The 19,263-nt window shown below is 40.2% G+C and overlaps 1 protein-coding gene and 1 pseudogene across 5 annotated transcripts in view; both read right to left on the reverse strand.

Annotated features, from left to right (window-relative positions):
- The window catches only part of LOC148108449 (uncharacterized), a 42,992-nt gene extending 23,747 nt beyond the window's left edge, over positions 1 to 19,245 (reverse strand). For 3 of the 5 annotated variants that reach the window (XM_087869734.1, XM_087869735.1, XM_087869731.1), the window contains exons 1-2: positions 18,996 to 19,245; positions 18,539 to 18,603 (exon numbers count right to left, since the gene is read on the reverse strand). The gene's annotated coding sequence lies outside the window, so the exon portion shown is untranslated. Of the gene's footprint in view, positions 1 to 4,919; positions 5,050 to 18,538; positions 18,604 to 18,995 lie in introns of all 5 variants that reach the window. The other 2 variants (XM_087869733.1, XM_087869732.1) reach the window with 1 other exon arrangement.
- Positions 10,854 to 12,302, reverse strand: LOC123787566 (RNA-binding motif, single-stranded-interacting protein 2 pseudogene; annotated as a pseudogene).
- Positions 19,246 to 19,263: the final 18 nt, after the last annotated feature.

The following is a 19,263-nucleotide window of genomic DNA, read 5'->3' on the forward strand; positions in this document are numbered from 1 at the left end:
GAGGTCTTTCATCCATTTGGAGTTTACTTTTGTGTATGGTGTGAGATAGTGGTCAAGTTTCATTCTTTTGCATGTACCTGACCAATTTTCCCAGCACCATTTATTGAAGAGACTGTCTTTTTCCCACGGGATGTTTTTTCCTGCTTTATCAAAGATTAGTTGCCCAAAGAGCCGAGGGTCCATTTCTGGGTTCTCTATTCTGTTCCATTGGCCTATGTGTCTGTTTTTGTGCCAGTACCATGCTGTCTTTGTGATCACAGCTTTGTAGTACAGCTCGAAATCCAGCATTGTGATGCCCCCAGCTTTTGCAAACCACATATCTGTTCTGTCAACTGGTTCCCTGTGGGTTCTGCCCGTGGGGAGGGCCAGAGGGAGGATGCAGGGCTAGGGAGGAGGGCTTTTCTTTCCTGGGTACTTCCTAGACAGGAAGCTGTGAGCAACCCCTAAGCAATATTTCTTCACCCCAGCTACAGCAGCTGATTCTTGGGGCAGAAAGCGAATCCACTTTGCAGGTTTCCTAACCCCTGAAGAACTAAAATCAAAGTACCACCTTGGGTGGCATAGCTGACTCAGTCAGTCCAGCATGTGACTCTTGATCTCAGGGTCATGAGTTCAAGCCAGATGTTGGGTATAGAGCTTACTTAAAAAAAAAAAAAAGTACCACCTTAAGTGATACCACCATCAGCTGGCTCACAAAAGTTGGGGTTCCAGTGCCATGGGGCACCCCCTTCTCAGAGGTCTGGGATTCAATTCTGTGGGACCCTTTCTCCAAGCTTCTCTTAAGTCCCCCAAAAAGGAAGGGACCATCTGCTTCCCTGAGTCTTGTTACCTACATGGTGCTTTAATGTTCCCTGTTTTACCTTTTCAGAGCTTCAAAATATAGTTAATAATTCTTTATATCTAGTTGTTGATCCTTTATGTTAAATTGTCTATGTTAAAATAACTTGTCATTTCTGTCTCTTGACTGATACAGTTGTATTAGGAGGCAAGGGATGAAAACAACGCAACTCTAACAATCAGTCAATGACTAGGGCTAGTACTTTACAAAGGTTCACATTTGCTTGGAAGGTCAAATGGCTAAAATTTATAATATTTTATGAAGAGAGAGGAATATGAAAGTACCCAAGACATTGACTAAATCCAGTAATTTTTCTCAATCTTTATAACGTGAGTTTGCTATATTATTTATGAAATATTTAATTCCATAACAGAAGACAAGACAGATAAATGGGGTATTAGTCAGAGCTTTCCAGAAAGAGAGCCAATAGGGATTGCTCGTACAGTCGTGGTGGCCAAGAGTCCTACGAACTGCTCTCTGCAAGTTGGAGAACTGGGAAAGTCACTGATGCAATTCAGTTTGAACCCAAAGGTCTGAGAAGGGGGGGGTGGAAGTCCCAGTCAGAGTCTGAAAGACCAAGAATCAGGAACACAGATGTTGATGTCTGCAGGCAGGAGAAGATGGATGTCCCAGCTAAGCAGAGAGAGCAAATCTACTCTTCTTCTGCCTTTTCTATGCCATTCCATTTCCATTCTGGCCCTCAAGGAATTGGATGATGCCACCTCATTGATGAGGATGGATCTTTTTTTACTGAGTCTACTGATTCAAATGCTATCCTTTTCCAGAGCCAGCCTTGCAGACACATCCAGGTCTAATGTTTTACCAGCTATCAGGGCATCCTTTATCCCAATTAAGTTGACACATAAAATTAACCATCACAGATGGGATGGATGAAACTCTTAAGTGTGAAGTGTAGCTAATACATAAGCTAATAGCTAATGAGTTATAGGTAACATGCATAAGATGTGGTAAAGATAGAAAATGAGTAAAGAAGTAGCTTGAAAAACATGAGCAGAATTCACAAGATATATTAAATATAGATAATACGTGAGGAACATTCACAACATATTACATATATGATAACTAGGATGAAACAGGCAAAAGGGTTTGTTTATGGAAAGAAAAATAGGAGACAGCTAAGTCATAAGGTACAGATCCTGTCACTTCTAGGTTGACAGCTAATCATCCCTAGGTTGGCCACTCACTCGGGACCCACCTGGCCCTACGGTGCTTGGGTTAAGAAATGCAGACAAAACCATGGTTGTTTAGCAGGCCAGTTGGCAGGCTGCTGCTGACACTAGAGGGACTCGCCCCTGTGTCCCAAAGGAGGCAGTGCCTATTATGAATCCCAGGCACTTCTGGCTTAACCTCTCAACCTCAACTCTGGTCCTTGTGACAGAATGAGGGAGGTGGAGGGGAGTGGGATGGAGGAAGGGGGGGAGGAGGAGGAGAAAGAGAAAGAGAAGGGAATCCCAAGATTTAAGATTCAGGGAGAATCATCTTTTACCTCACTTGTACTCTATGCTATGTTGAACTATTCTATCTCCGCCCCCACAGTGTCTCACTGTGGGTTTTGAATTAATTAATAAACCATCTGATTAAGCATCTTAATTGAGCCTCTCTTTTCAGTGAACTTTAGGGTCAACCTTGTCCATTCCTGTGGAAAGGGCAGTTGGAACTTCGTGAGGGATTGCATTGCATCTATAGATCAATTTGGGATGACAGCCCTATTAATGATACCGCATCTTCCAATGCATGACGCAGGATGTCTTCCCATTTATTTAGGTATTAAAAAATATTCTTTTCAATTGCATTTTGTAATTTTCATTGTACAAGTCTTACATTTATTTTGTTAAATTGATTTCTAAGTATTTTTGATGCTATTATAAATAATAAACAATTAGTGGAACGTTCTACAACTATTAAAATGCAATTTAGAAAGTGTGATATGTATAATAACAAGTTATTGTTGGAAGTAGGGTATAATAGCATTGGAAGAGGATTTTTATTTAAGGAAAAAAATAAGAACACCAAATCATCTGCATTATAAAACTGTGACTATGTGCCCCAAATAAGCAAAGAAACCTGTATATAGGAGTTCTAAAGTAAAAGTAAAATGTAATTTTTCTTTTTCCACCTTTTTTGTAATTTCGAACATGTCCTTAATGACAATAATTACTTTTATCGTGAAAACTCTGAATACATAATTTTTAGAAAATCCAATGACCTTGAATTATTTGGGTCGTTAAAATAGCCAGACTGGACTATTTATAATACATCCTCTTTGAGAGCTAATTACATGTTTATTCTTACAGTGCTAAAAATAAAATTGCTGCATTTGATGTCAAATTGACGCCAGTTAATCGCGTAAGATTTTTTTGCCATTTCTCATGCTAAGCAGCTCGTGTAACATTCATTTATATGATGTTTAGATGCTAATCATATCTATATTCTACTTATCAGTTTTTTGTGTTTTTTTTTTAAATGATTTTGTTTTCAAAGACTTTATTCATTTTTTGGGAGAGTGAGTGAGAGAGACAGAAAGAGAGCATGAGTTGGTGAGGGGAAGGGCAGAGGGAGAAGCAGACTCCCTGCTGAGCAGAGAGCCAGACATAGGACTCCATCCCAGAACCCTGGGATCAGGACCTGAGCTGAAGGCAGATGCTCAACCAACGGAGCCCCCCAGGTGACCCTCTACTTATCAGGTTTTTTGCCATATAGATTTTGATTTCTTTTTAATTCCCCAGTGCAATTTATTCATGCTATATGTTATTAAAGATAGTCCTGAGATAGCTCAATAGTCAGTATATGATTAAAAAATGACAATTGCAGGAAACTGTACATTTGACAGCACGGGAAAACTATTTTTATTTCTCACTGGGTAAATAATTCAAATTCTGGTTGTAGCACACAGGTGATTGTCAGGACAGTCTAATTCTTGTGCCTCACACTTTCTGAGTGTTCGTTTCATGGATACAAGAAAAAACAAACCAGCATCTCGTATATTTGCTGTCTACATTGGCTGAGAGAGGCAGATTGATAGTCATGTATAGGAAAAGGAGCTATTGCTGGACTCTTCCACATTTGTAAAACATGTCTCTCCCCATCACGAAGTGGATCCTCTGAGCTGATACTGTGCAGAGTCAAAGCCTATGGGAGGCTGTTTGAGCGGCTACCCTCTTCTTCCATGAGAGCCGTTTCTCCCTAGCTAATTAGAGTAGTCTCGCTGCTGACTACTGCTTCATGCTAGAAAGACTGTGCCCCACAATTTAATTAGTTGGTAATTCTAATCTGCTAATTTAACTAACACTTCTTTTGAGCATTGTGTCACCTGGCACAACACGGTTGAGACTTAACAGAAGAGCGCACGGTTTCCAGGCAGCACGCTTGCATTTACTGCACGGTTGTGGCACCTTCATTATTTGGTTTAACTATTCTATTCTCTGGTATTGTGAGGTTTTCAGCCACACCTATTGATGTGTGCTCATTAGGACCAGTTGTCTACAAAGCACCTGCTTTCCTGAGAAAGGATCTTATTACTAACACAGACCTAGTTCCTGCCAAGAAGGGGGCTTCAATTTCTTTGGCTGGCTTGATGCTTTATCAGATTGCCTGTTTGGTCTTCGTAGTCATTGTGCTAAGCCCAAATTTCTTCCTTCTCCTTTTGTTCTGGGAAGGTTCTGCAGCGAATCACTCTCCATCCTCCCTGGGGAAGCTGGACCATGCTGTGCCCAGCCCCGTGGCTAGATCCTTCTGTGATATGAGTACAATGGTTCTAGTTCCTGTCGCCTTCTCAGGGGAGTCATTTAAACCCAAGGACATCCAAAAAGTTACAGTCAGCACCTGCCCCCCCCCCACCCCCATGACTGTCAGCAGATACTGTACCCTTCCTCTGCTTCTATTCTGGTCGCCCTCGTCCCTCCCTCAGTAAAGGACTCCCATTGGAATCAGTAAAGGCAGAACCAGCAGGGGCAGCTGTGATACAAGCCATTCTTTTGTTCTGAGAACAGCGAGTTCCAAGCAGCGCTCTCTTAAAAATGGAAACACTCTCAAGGGGGATGTCACCTGAAACTCAAAATACCTCTGTGAAAAGGAGAAGCAGGACCTACTGTAACCATCTCTGGGACCTTGAGCTTGAAGCCATGTTTCTTCTAGTGTCAGTTTCCTCATCTGAGAAAGGTGAGCATGGACTGGATCCATTTCTTTAGTTTCTGTGGGTTGAGAGAATGCTTTGGGATCAGATGGAAGCCATGGACTTTCTCCTTAGAATAGTACACCTGTGCACATTAAAAAAAATTATAAAAAAGCTAGGGATGGACTAGCACTCTGGAGACCCATGGCCACTGGGTTAAAATAAAACATAAACAAGCAAACAAACTAAACCATGAACACAATCTCTAAATTCATTTTGAAGTCTTACATTCTGCAATTCCAACCTCCCCATCCATCCTGGCATGACTTGGATGTCCTCTGCACTGATCTGTCCCTCATGCCTCATTTCTGTGTGATGTTGTCAACTGTTTGTTTTCTTATTACGTAACTATAAAAGGTCACCTTTGAACAAAATCATGAAACTGTGGTGAGACATTGCAGGACCCGATCATTGGCCATTTCTTCTCACTTTTCAAACTTATCTTTTTTTTTTAAATTTATTTTTTTAATTGTGGTAAAATACATATTACATAAAGTTTACCAAATTAATGATTTTTAAGTGCATAGCTCAGTGGCATAAGCATATTCACATTGTTATCCAGTCATCACATTACCCGGCTCCAGAACTTTTTCGTCTTCCCAAATTGAAACTCTGTACCCATTTGACAGTACTTCCCCTTCCCTCAGCTCCTGGTAACCACCATTTCATGGTATCAATTAAATTTTAACTGATATTTGGATCATTGATTAATAAATTAATTTCTTCCAAAAAATTATACTATGATACAACATTGAAACCCAAAGGCAAAAATTTCATAGTAGGTGGTTCTAGGACAGGCAGTGTAATGAAAAACAGGATAAACTGCTAAATCTGCCAAGTGTTAATAGAAATCTCCCAGCAGGTTGTCAGATACTCAGGAATAAATGACAGTGAAGGCACTTAAAGCCAAAAAATTTGGAGACAAATCTTTAGCTTGTCTTACAATCTTCTGCTTTAGCCGAACATAATGTAAGTTTGTCTTTGGATACATTTATCAGAAAGCAAATGAGAAGGAAAACATTCCCTGTCTTTTGAGATAAGACATGTCCTAGAACAGCTGCTCGGACTCTGAAATGGAAGGCAAATGTTGAAGTCCTACACATCTGGATTGCATGCTGGTATCTTGACCTTTAGTGAGAGAGAAATACATTTCTATCTTTCTTAAGCCACAGGTGGTTTGGACCCCATTAAAGTAGCTGGGCCAGTACCCTAACCAATAGAGATCTTCTTTACACCACATGAAAGATAAAGTTCTCCATGGACTAGAAGCCCAAATGGAAAAGTTTAAGCCATTACGCTAACAAAAGAAGGAAAGGAAAATGTCTTTGGAACTTAAGGGAGAGAAAGGGCTTTACTATTTTTATTTATTCATTTGAGGAGGCAGAGGGAGAGGGAGAGAGAGAATCTCAAGCAGACTCCCTGCTAAGTGTGGAGCCCAATGCAGGACTCGATCTCACGACCCTAAGATCATGACCTGAGCTGAAGTCAAAAGTCAGATGCTTAACTGACTGAGCCACCCAGATGCCCTGAGAGAAAGGGTTTTAAATAAAATACCAAAAAATCCGATCCGTGAGAGGAAAAAATGAGACATTTGACTTAACAGAAATTAAGTAAGGATTTCTGCAGAATGAAGGACACCATAGAAAAAGTGGCAGATTAGAAAGAAGGTAAGGAGATACTTTCAATATGGAAAAGTAGAACATGCATCAGTATCTAGAATATAAAAGGAACTCTAGTGAGTCAACAAGAAAAAGGGAGCTATACTCATTTTCTGTGCGCTGTTGTAATAACCACAAACTTGCTAGCTTAAAACAACAAAAATTCGTTATTTTACAGTTTTGCAGGCCAGAAGTCTGACAACGGTCTCCCTGGGCTAAAATCAAGGTGTCTGCAGGGTTATGACCTCTCTACAGATTCTAGGGGAAAATCTGTTTCTTGACTTTTTTGGCTTCTGAAGCTGCCAGCATTGCTTGGCCCCTTCCCCCGTCTTCAAAGCCAGTGACGGTGCAAGTGAATCTCACATGCCCCACTGTAACCTCCTTTTTTGTCATTTGTTTTTTTTTTTACCTTGTGATTACACTGAGCCCACTCAGAAAATCCAGGATAATCTCGCTATTTTATTATTTTTTAAAAATTTTTATTTATTTATTTAATAGAGAGAGAGAGAGAGAGAGTAGAAGCAGGGGGAGCAGCAGAGGGAGAGGGAGAAGCAGACTACCCACTGAGCAGGGACCCCAATGTGGGGCGCAATCCCAGGACCCTGAGATCATGACCTGAACTTAAGGCAGATGCTTATCAACTGAGCCACCGAGCCCCCAACTGGGGCCCACCCAACTGAGCCCCAATCTTGCTGTTTTAATCTCAGCTGATTAGCAACCTTAATTCCATCATCAACCTTAATCCTCCTTTGCCATGAAAGTAAGAGAGTCATAGGTTCCAGGGATTAGGCTGTGGGCATCTTTGGGGGACCTATTAGTCTGACTACCAGGTATACATCAGGACAAAAGACAAAGGATATGAATTCCCCGAGGGGGGAACACTTATGATGAACAAATAATGGTCAGAAACTACCAGTACAATGATCTTAAGCGTCATCTGGAAGTACATTCATTTTTCAATCAGAACGTTTATTAAGCAGATAACATGGGCCAAATTCCCGTTGAAAAGCAAAGATGGAGAGGTCTTCAGTGGTCAGCCAATGGTCCCTTTGAGACCCAGTCTGTCCTAGACCATCTCATGTGTCCTAAAATACTACCAGTAAAGAGTGTATTGATTGAAGAGACCTGATGTATGAGAAATTCTTTAGAATTCCAAGGCTTTTGTCTTCATTTCAGAGTCAACATGACACAGTGTTTAATCTATCTGATTGCTGTGCAAGGTTACCTTCACAAATTAGGAGAGGGCTCAAAGCACTTTTTAAAGAAATTACCAGTGTTAGCTGTGGACTGCCTTTTTGCCTTCACTGATATCCTACTTATCCTTAGAGATACCTAACTTAATTGAGCCAGCACTGAAAAAATCTGCAGTATCAAAATGCATTCTGTAGAAGTGACTAGAATAAGTATTTTATTTACAGATCCAAGATACGTTCAGCACAGCTGTACCAACAGCCAAGGCAGGGCTGAAAGTCAGGGTCATTTTCGGAACTTCAATTAAATAGATTACATTCAGCAGGGGCACAAATGGAGGCCATTATCATTAAAGTTGAGATGAGAGAGGTTGCAAACGTGGGCACCATCTGAACATCACAGGAAAATAAGTCTTTGTGCTGGATCTCTAAAGAGTTGGCTTTTATTTTTTTCTCCCTGGAAGTAACACTTGCCCAGCATCATAGATCTGACTGTAATAATGAGGTTATATGACTTTACATACTGAAAATATATCTATACATAATAACAATATTACTTTGAACTTCCACTGCACTCTTCATCCAAGGACTTCTCCATCATCAGCTAATTAAATCTCACAGCGTGGAAATGGAAGCATATACTTACTTCATTTGACCAAAGGGAATGTTTTTGAGTGAATGTTTTGAATGACAGAGGGAACAGTTACCCCAAGGGGAAAGCAGTAGGGGGATGGGAGTGGAAACGTCTTGCTGAATAATGTAGATATCTGGGAATGAAGCTAAAGGTTCAAATAAGGGCCATTCATCTTATCTATCCCTTTAGAAGGCTGAATCTAAATGTCACCAGATACATGGAAAATACTGCTCTCACAAATTCTCAGGAAAGGACACTGTGATTCTCCTTACCAAACTATCTTGGTGTCTTTACAAATTAAGTTCTTTATAAAATAAAATTTTTTTTATGTACGAGGATATTTATTGAGGCATTGTTTGTAAAAGCAAAACACTAGAAACAACACAAACATCCTTTGATAAAGAGGATGGCAAAATAAATTGTGGTACATTCAAGCATGCAATATTGAATACTATGCAAGTATTAAAAAGAGCAGAATTGGGGTGCCTGGGAGCCTCAATCGGTTAAGCATCTGCCTTAGGCTCAGGTCTTGATCCTGGAGTCCCAGGATCGAGCCCACATCTGGCTCCCTGTTCAGTGGGGAGTGTGCTTCCCCCCTGCCCCACCCCCACACTTTCCCCTGCCCCTCCACTGCCCCTCCTTCCATTCGTGCTCTTTCTCTCTCTCTAGTGTGTGCTCTCTCAAATAAATACATTTAAAAAAAAAATCTTAAAAAAAATAAAAACAGCAGAATTAACAAAGGTCTATCCATTGGTCAAATGACAATGATGTGATGTTGAACAAAGAAGGTAAGTTATTTAGTAATTTTATAAAAACATACGACAATAGAAACTACTGAGTAATTTATTAAATATAAAATAAATTCTTGTTTTCAACCTAATGTCTTATTGCTTTTTTTCTTTTTTTAAAGATTTTATTTATTTATTCGACAGAGATAGAGACAGCCAGCGAGAGAGGGAACACAAGCAGGGGGAGTGGGAGAGGAAGAAGCAGGCTCATAGCAGAAGAGCCTGATGTGGGGCTCGATCCCATAACGCCGGGATCACGCCCTGAGCCGAAGGCAGACGCTTAACCGCTGTGCCACCCAGGCGCCCCTGTTGCTTTTCTTTTTGTAACACCTTATTGAAATATAATTCATGTGCCATGTAAATCACCAATTTCAAGTGTACATTTCAATGGTTTTTAATATATCTACAGATATGTGCAACTATCACCACAGGTAATTTTTGAACATTTTCATCATCTCAAAGAGAAACCCCTCACCCCATAGCTGTTACTGCTCTAGTCCCCCAACAACCGGCAAATCTAAGTAAACACTAAGTCATTTGGCCTCCATAGATGTGCCTGTTCAGGGTATTTCATATAAATGAGATCATATAGTATGTTGTCTTCTGTGGCTTCTTTCACTTGGCATAACTGTTTTCAAGGTTCATCCAAGTTATAGGGTGCATCAGTATTTATTTCCTTCTCTTAGCTACGTAACGTTTCATTGCATAGATATGCTTTATCCATTTTATACACCCGTGTCTATCCACTCCTGAATTATGGACGTATGGGTTGCTTCTACCTTTCAGCTCTTACGAAGGAAGCTGCTATGAACATTCATATACAAGTTTTTGAGAGTACGTGTTTTCATTTTGGGGGCACATACCTAGAAGTAGAATTGCTGGGTCACATAGTAACTCTGTGTTTCCCTTTTTGAGGAACTGTTGACTATTTCAGTTCTTTGGGGTATATATCCAGGAGTAGAATTGCTGAGTCATATGCTAATTCTATGTTTATCTTTTTGAGGAACTGCCAGACTGTTTATCATAGTGGCTGCACAATTTTACACCCCCAGCAGCAGCGTGTGAGGGTTCCAATTTCCCCACATCCTGGCCAACAATGCTATTTCCTCTATTTTTTTTTTAAAGATTTTATTTATTTGTTTGACAGAGATAGAGATAGCCAGCGAGAGAGGGAACACAAGCAGAGGGAGTGGGAGAGGAAGAAGCAGGTTCATAGCGTAGGAGCCTGATGTGGGGCTCGATCCCATAACGCCGGGATCAAGCCCTGAGCCAAAGGCAGACGCCCAACCACTGTGCTACCCAGGCACCCCTCCCCTATTTTTGATTATAGCCAACCTGGAGAGGGTGAAGAGGTATCCCATTTTGGTTTTTTGATTTGCATTTCCTTGAAAACTAATGATGTTCCACATCTTTTCATGTGTTTCTGTTTTTGTTTGGGGGGGGGTCTGGGAAGAGTATGTTGCAGTTAAGAACAAAATCTACAACTTTCTTGGCAAAAGAAAGAAAAAAAATTCTTTTGATCTCCTTGAATGCAGCACACACAAAAAGTGCCGGTTCCCCTAGGCTCCCTCAGGAATGAAGGAATAAACAGAGGGCAGGAGTGCAGAGATGTCTTCTTCCAGGCCCAGGCCTGTGAAAAATGATGACCTAGTGTTAGTCCTGAGCAGGGCCCCTGGATGGTGTGTATTCCTAGTTAGCCCTCTGGAGTCTGGGGGCATCCGCATCTCCAATTTATTTGTACAGCATACCTCAGAGACATTGTGCGTTCAGCTCCAGACCACACTGTTACTTGTTGAACTGGAAAGAGTAGACCCCGTTGTCTGAGGGAGCATCCAGCATCACTTGATGTTGCTGGCCACTGCTCCCCTCTGCTGAAACACTAGCAGAAGGCACAGGGGGTACTGGGAGATGTGAGCTCCTTGCGTAGTGGCAGCCATGGGCATGTACGTGTCTGAGCTGCTGAGGAAGTGGTGACCCATCTGCTGGGTAAGAGGTCCCACCATGGAGGCAGGCTGGCGAGAAATGGGGTGATCCATCCCAGGTGACAGAACTGAAGCTGAAGGCTGCATGAGATATGATTGGCGGTGTATCCAAGATGGATTAGGGGCTTGTAGAAGAGATGTCTGAGTCACTCTCTCATCTGAAGACACAGGAGATGGAAGATAGGGGGAGAGTGCAGACTAAGCAAGCATCCTGTTGGGGGTGATGTTATAAGGAGCTGGGGAAAACCCATTCTGAAGAGCTATGGTGGGGTCATAGGTCAAGGCTATACCACCTGCATCTGCATTCCTTGGCCAGGCCTGTCCATTTTGCACAGATTATCCTTGGTTCTGTCATTTCTTTGGACCACCATCAGCAAATTTGCAAAGCAAGGGATCAGATGGAGCTGGTACTCCAGCAGGTGTTTTAATATGCTTTCCACTAAAATGGGTGATGATGGCTTCACACTTCTCTGTGGACTCCATTCTTGCACAGCCAATCCCTCTGCTGGTCCCACTGGTGTCTCTGAGGATTCCAGTGGAGATAACCTGGCCAAAGGGCTTCAGCATCCCCTCCAGTTCTTGCTTATCTATTGCCAGGGGAAGGTTTGATAGGTATAAATTTGTGGGGTCCTGTTCCTGTTGCTTTGTCATTTGTGCCTGTAAGCTGCTGGCTTTCAGTGCTGTTACAGCTTATTGTACTGCTGAAGGACCGTCAAAGTTCACAAAACTATAGCCTTTGCGTTTGTTCGTGCTTTTGTCCAGTATGACCTTGGTGGAGACAACCTCGCCATAGGACTGGTACAATTTGACAGGGTCCTGGTCAGTAGTGCCTGGGTGCAACCCCTGGATATGGAGGTCGGTTTTGCTCAGCTGGTCATCTCCAAAATCCCACTGCGGCTCCTGGGGGTACTATTGCTTGGACTAGGTGATGCCATATGCTGAGGCAATGAATGACACATATAGCTTCTTGTTTTTGTTATAACCAAAAGTCAAAATCCCATGCCTGGAAATCATTGAGAGCAGCACTTGCTCCTTAATGTAAAGTGGCTGAGCCTTTTCATGTGTTTATTGGCCAAGTACTTAGGTATCTTCTTTGAAGAACTGTCTATTCAGATTTTTTGCCCATTTTTAAATTGGGTTGTCTTGTTATTGTTGAGTTGTAAAGATTTTTGTTGTTGTTGTTTTAACATATTTTGGATAAAAGATCTTTATTAGATATATGGTTTGCAAATGTTTTCTCCTACTCTTGGCTTGACTTTTCACTTCCTTGATGGTGTCCTTAGGAGCAAAAATTTAAAATTGTGATGATGTCCAATTTACCTTTTTAAATTTTTGCTTGTGTTTTTGCTGTCATGCCTAAGAAACCATTGCCTAATTCACACTCATTAAAATTTATGCCTATTTTTTCCCCAAGAATTTTATAGTTTTAAGTGCTTGCATTTAGGACCTTGATCCATTTTGAGTTCATTTTGTAGATGGTGTGAGGTATGGATCCAAATTCATTCTTTTGCATGTGGATATAAACTTGACCCATTTGTCAAAAAAAAATACTCTTTCCTTGTTGAATTGTTGTGGCACATTTACTGATAAGCAATTGACTGGAAATATGAATGATTATTTCTGGACTTTCAATTGTAGTCCATTAGTGAGTGTACTTGTCTGTCGTTATGTCAGTACCACACACTCTTGACTACTGTAGCTTTGTAATAAGTTTTGAAACTGGGAAGCAGAAGTTCTTCATTTTGTTCTTTTTTGAGATTGTTTTGGGCAGTCCAGTTCCCTTAATTTCCACACGAATATAAGCCAATAGTATCTATATTGTTTCCATATGGATAAGCTTGTTCATTTTATGAGAAAGGCAGTTGGGTATTTGATAGAGATTGCTTTAAATATGTAGTTCAATTTAGGAAGTACTGCCATTTTAACAATACAAGATCTTCCAATCAATGACACAGGATGTCTATTTATTTAGGTCTTTTAAAATGTCTTTCAATGGGATACCTAGACAGCTCAGTTGGTTAAGCATCTACCTTCAGCTCAGGTCGTGATCCCAGGGTCCTGGGATTGAGTTCTGCATTGGGCTCCTTGCTCAGCAGGGAGCCTGCTTCTCCCTCGGCTTCCTGCTTCTCCTGCTTGTGCTCTCTCTCCAACAAATAAATAAATAAAATCTTTTAAAAAATGTCTTTCAATGATATTTTGTAGTTTTCCATGTACATGTCCTATATTTGTGTTAAATTTATTTCCAAATATTTTCTTTTTAATGTTATTGTAAATGTAATATTTTCTTAATTTAATTTTTGGATTGTTCATTGCTTGTGTAGAAAAATAGAATTTGATTTTATATATTGATTTTGTATTCTGTAACCTTGCTAAAGTCTTTCCTTTGGTCTGATAGTTTCCTTGTGGATTCCTTAGAATTTTTTACATGTAAGGTCATGTCAGCTGCAAATGGAAATAGATTTACTTTTCCTTACTAATCTGGAATGTCTTTTATTTCTTTTTCTTGCCAATTACTCTGAATAAAACTCCCCGTACAATGTTGAACAGCAATGGTGATAGCAGACATCCTTGTTTGCTTTTCCACATCTATAATTAAGACCCCTATTTATTAAATTGTGCAAAGAAAGCAGAGTTCAAATTCATGTTGCTTTGCTATTTGAAGTGGAACATGAATATATCTTGTTTCAATTCTTCCACTTTAAAATGGCATAAAATATTTATTACCTTTCTATTTTTATATTGGGAAGATGAATTAGAATTTGATGATCCCCTTAAAAATTAAATATTATGTAAATTCATAGGACAAAATTATGGAGCATGATTATGAAAATTCTTAAGTAGGGGATGAAACCTTTAGCCACAACCATTTTTCCTTCTTAAAGATTAGAATTATTGGGGTGCCCGGGTAGCTTAGTTGGTTAAACAACTGACTCTTGATCTCAGCTCAGGTCTTGATCTCAGGGTCATTAGTTCAAGCTGCACATTGGGCTCCATGATGGGTGTGGAGCCAACTTAAAAAAAAACAACAAATAAAGATCAGAATTATTAATGAATCATGATTTTTATTAAAAACATTTTTTAAAGATTTATTTATTTTGAGAGAGAGACAGAGAGTGAGCATAGGGTGGGGGGAAGGGCAGAGGGAGAGAGAATCTCAAGCAGACTCCCTACTGAGTGTGGAGCTCAAAACGGGGCTCAATCCACCATCCTGAGATCATGACCCCAGAGGAAATCAAGAGTTGGACACCCAACTGACCAAGCCACCCAGGCACTCTGAATCATGATCTTTATTCTTGAGTAAGGCAGGCTGGGGTTCAGATGACTTTCTGGAAGACACGCAGAATGTCTGCCTGCCCTGGGACCATGAATAACTTCCCCACATCTACTGGTTAGAGTCCTTTTGTTTATGAATCATGCCTGCTTGCTCTTTTTACATGTTGTCTTGATAAATAAATTAATATCCCAATTCATGTAAAGGTGGCTTGTTAAAGGATTTCTCCTTTGGGCCCATAATTTCTTCCCTCTGAAAAATGAGGAAAAGAGGATCAGAGACTCCCTTTCTCCTGGAAATTGTGCCTGGGTATGGCTGCATCAACAGCTGGAAGGCCCCAGTGCCTCTGCCTGTGAGGCCTCCCACAATGAGCAGAAAGACTGCTTCTTGGGCCACGTCCCTCTGAGGTCCCTCTGCCCAGTGGAGCTACCTCGTGGTTATACTTGCAGGTAGTACTGACATACAATATAACATTGCATTTGATTCCTAGAAAGACAATTATTTTGGTCCATCCAGGCTACTATAACCAAATACCATAGACTGGATGCAGACGACTTACCAACAACAGAAACTTCTTTCTTACGGTTCTAGAGGCTGGAAAGCCCAAGATCAAAGTGCTAACAAATTCAGCGTCTGCTGGGGACGAGCTTCCTCGTTCACAGATGGCTCTTTTTTCTGTGTCTTCACATGGCAGAGAGCGGAGGGACCTATCTGGAACATCTTTTATAAAAGCACGAGTCCCATTCATGAGGCTTCACCCTCATGACCTCCTAACTTCCCAAAAGTCCCACCTCCTAAGACCATCATAATAGGGATTACATTTTAACATATGAATTCTAGGAAGGGGGAGACACCAACAATCAATACAGCAGAGAGGCATCCTCAAGTTTGGCAGCCACTAAAATAGCTATTATTTGTAGCAACTACATATTACAGAGGTCCTGGGATGAGTGCTTTCCATGATTTATCTCCTTTGATCCTCACACAGTCCTATCAGTTGGTGCTATCTTTAACCCTAATTCCTATTTGTAGAAGCTGAGGTTTAGGGGTTATACAGGCAACAGGGTTTTTCCCCCTACCCGTGATTTTCTCCACATTTTCTGTTCATCCCATCCCTTTCCCTAGTGGAAGTCTTCTGCCCAACTCCTTGTAACTGCAGTAGGATTATAATACCCTGCCTGCAATTCAGGGTGTAAGTAACCTGGGATTAGGCAATCTCATAATGATTATCCTGGTGGGGTTTCCCATCATGGATTTTATATCTGGATTTGGGAGAAAGGTTTTTTCTTTCTTCTTGGGTCACTATATGGGAAGATGGAAGTCTGGAAGTCTGGAAGTCTGGAAGACCATACTCCTCTCTTGCCCTATATATTTTGGGAGAATCTTGACTGTTATACAAAAGAATGGGACAAACATACTGAGGGAAGCAAGACTAAGATGTTGAGAAAAAGAATACTAATATTTTTTGAGTCTCTGAGGCCAGATCCTTTTTCAGAGGTAATAAATCTCATTTTTGCTTACTCCTTTGAGTAATTTTTTTTCATTTGCAACCAAGAAAGTTAATTAGCTTACCCATAATTATGCAATTAAGAAGGTTGCAAAGCTGGTTTTAAACCTATGTCTGGCTCCAAGGTTTGTGCTCTGTGTAATAGTTTGTTTAGCTTATGTGACTATGAACCAGAGATTTTAAGTTAGTCAAGTAAGAGAAATAAAGGGTAGGAAGTGTATATGATCCTGACCAACAGACCGACTGGATATAACCCCAAGTATTAGAATTCATGTTCAATTTGTGAGGAAGACCAAAATTGCATGACTTTTCCAAGAAAGAAAGATAAAGCATTTCTTTTTCTCCTAGAATAAATCACCACAGATAGTAGTATGAGTTCTTAGGAGAGTAACTGAATATTTCCTGTGACTTTCAGTATAAATATCTTCATCTAAGCCAAAGGATCCAGTATAGCAGACTGAGGCAATGCCCGCCAGCAATTTGTGGGTATGATTGAAAGGCTGAAGGATGGTTGATAATTAAGCAGAGCTCAATAATTAGAATTTGACCTGCTTTCCTGGATCCTCATGTTTTTCTCTATAATGTTGCATGGTTTGTGATAAGCAGATCCCAACATACAAGGTCTCTACTCTTCGTTCTGTTCCCAGTTCATTCATACACTCCCAGCTGAACGACTGTCATTTACAATCAGGTAAAATTCAACATGTTTTTATTATAAGTTAGCATTTAAAGAAATATAACAAAAACTATTATAAGTAGAAAACTACAAATATACATACATACAGTTATCTATTGCCCATTTTTTTCAAGTACTCAGGCATCATTTAAAAAACCTACATTGAAGTTCATAATGACAAAAGCCCCAGTTGCTGATTGGGATATAGTAACAGTAAAAATTAATAACTAAAGGATAGGCAGGACAGACTTGATGATAAAAAAACCTCCTCCTAAATAGATCTTGGGTGAAACTGAAAGTATCAAAACAGCAGTTTCACGATGGTTGAGAGTTCTAACCATAGTTGGAACATTATAAATCTAAACTCATGACACATGATTAAAGCTTTTCTTAGCTGTGGATTCATGGAACTCTCTATAACCTAAGGAAGGGATGAGAAAATTACTGATAATAAATAAAAGTACAGTGAATACAATAGAGTATGAGTATTCTTTTTAGCAGAATTAGTAAGTTGAAGATTGATTCTTTGAGAAAAAATTGGCAAATCAATACTTAGTCTAATAGAAAAATGATACATAATTGCTTTGAATGTAATAGGCAGGACTTACTGATTTTTTTCAAATTATAAAAACAATATATGCTCAACAATAACAATAAAAATTAGAAAATAAAAGCAACATAAACAAAACCATTTTTGATGGATGGCTACTAGACATAATGTGGTTGGTCATTTCACAATGTATACAAATATCAAATCATGCTGTGCCCCGAAACTGATATAATGTTATATGTCCACCATATCTCATTAAAAAAAGAGACCATTTCATTTTTGACACCCCTTTTTGCTTGCAACATGCTTGTTTTAAGTTATAGTTGACCCCTGAACAACACAGGGTTTTGGGGCAGTGAGCCCTGTGCTGTCAAAAATCCACATCTAACTTTTGATTCCCCCAAAACTTAACTACCAATTGTCTACTGTTGACACGAATCCTACCAGTAACAGATCATTGATTAACACATATTTTGTATGTTATATGTAGTATACACTGTATTCCTCCAAACTGCAAGCTACAGAAAAGAAAATGTTAAGAAAATCATAAGGAAGAGAAAATACACCTATAGTACAGTCATACTGTACTATATTTATTGAAAAAAAATTGTGCATCAGTGGATCCAGGCAGTTCAAATCCATGTTGATCAAGAGTCAACTGTAATTTATTTTTCTCACACAGTATTATCATTCCTTCCTCACTGACATCCTCAGTGTCTCATCATCTAAGACTTTCATCTTAGAAATATATTTGAAAAGTTATTTCCATCATCCCTCTGTACTGTCATGTGCATGTATTTTGACCTTGATACTTCAAACCCACAAGGACAACCTTCCTGCTTGGGTAACTACAGAAACTTCTCACTTTCTGGTCCGTTTGGCACAGTATCCATCAAGAGCTCTTCTCTTACCTGAGCATCGAGGAATGCAGCCACTGTCACCATCTTGCCCAGGGAGGCTTAGGTATGGACTAGTGGAACATCAGTTAAATATCCACACCTCTTTTTCCTCCCACTCTCCAATTTCCTACTGCTGTCTCTTATTCACCACAGAGGGACAAATGGAGAATAACTAGCATGCTAACAGCCCCTTCACTTTCCTGTCTTCCTCCCAGAGGTAATTTGGCTGCACAGAATTGCTCTTTTCCTGACCTAGACAGACCCATTCTGAATCCTTGCTTTGCATGTACTGTTTTCTCTGGGAGGAATTCCCTTACCCCATTTCTTTGCCTGACAAACAAATTCCTACTTACCCTTCAAGATCCAAGTCAAATATCACCACTTTCTAGGCTACGCACCTCACAGAAGCAGCAAGGTCCTATGAATGTTAAAAGAAAATGAAGGTCAGGTCCTCAATTGGCTACTTACTAGTTGGTATGACTGGGTGAGGAACTTCTCTGATTTTAAGCTCCTTTTTTTATTGCGAAATAGGAATGGATATTATGTCTGCCATGACATCCCTTTCTAAGGGAAACTGAAAACATACGTGATGCAAATCATTTAACAAATTTAGTTTTGTCGTTGCCCTTTACCACTGCTTAGAATTTTTTTTTTCTATTTGTGCAGTGCAAAAGCCAGCAATGGTGGCATTCAAATATTAATTCATACCCTTACCCCTCACCCCCATTTTTTTGTTTCTACATCCCCCTTTTTTTCTTTCTCTTCTGTTCTCTTATTTCCTCCCCGCCCCCCTTTCCTTTTGTGACTTGCCTGTTTGTACTGAACTTCAGTATCCGAGGACACTGCTTGCCTTTGCAGGTACATTTTACAGTTAAAGTGATTTTAGTAACATGGGCGGTTAAGGGTGTGCGGGAATGCAAACCAAACCAAACTGTGCATTATACATTGTAAAGTTCTGGGAGCCGAGAATTAAAATTGGCAGGGCCAGAGCGAGTTTGCAGGGTCAGGTTGGGCTTCTTTGGGACTTCTGCAGCCCGCGCCGGAGCCCGCGCTGGGATGCCGGAACCCCAGCAAGGTG

Source organism: Ursus americanus, chromosome 19 (assembly GCF_024610735.1).
Source record: "Ursus americanus isolate L20-20 chromosome 19, mUrsAme1.1.p, whole genome shotgun sequence".
Lineage (NCBI taxonomy): Eukaryota > Metazoa > Chordata > Mammalia > Carnivora > Ursidae > Ursus > Ursus americanus.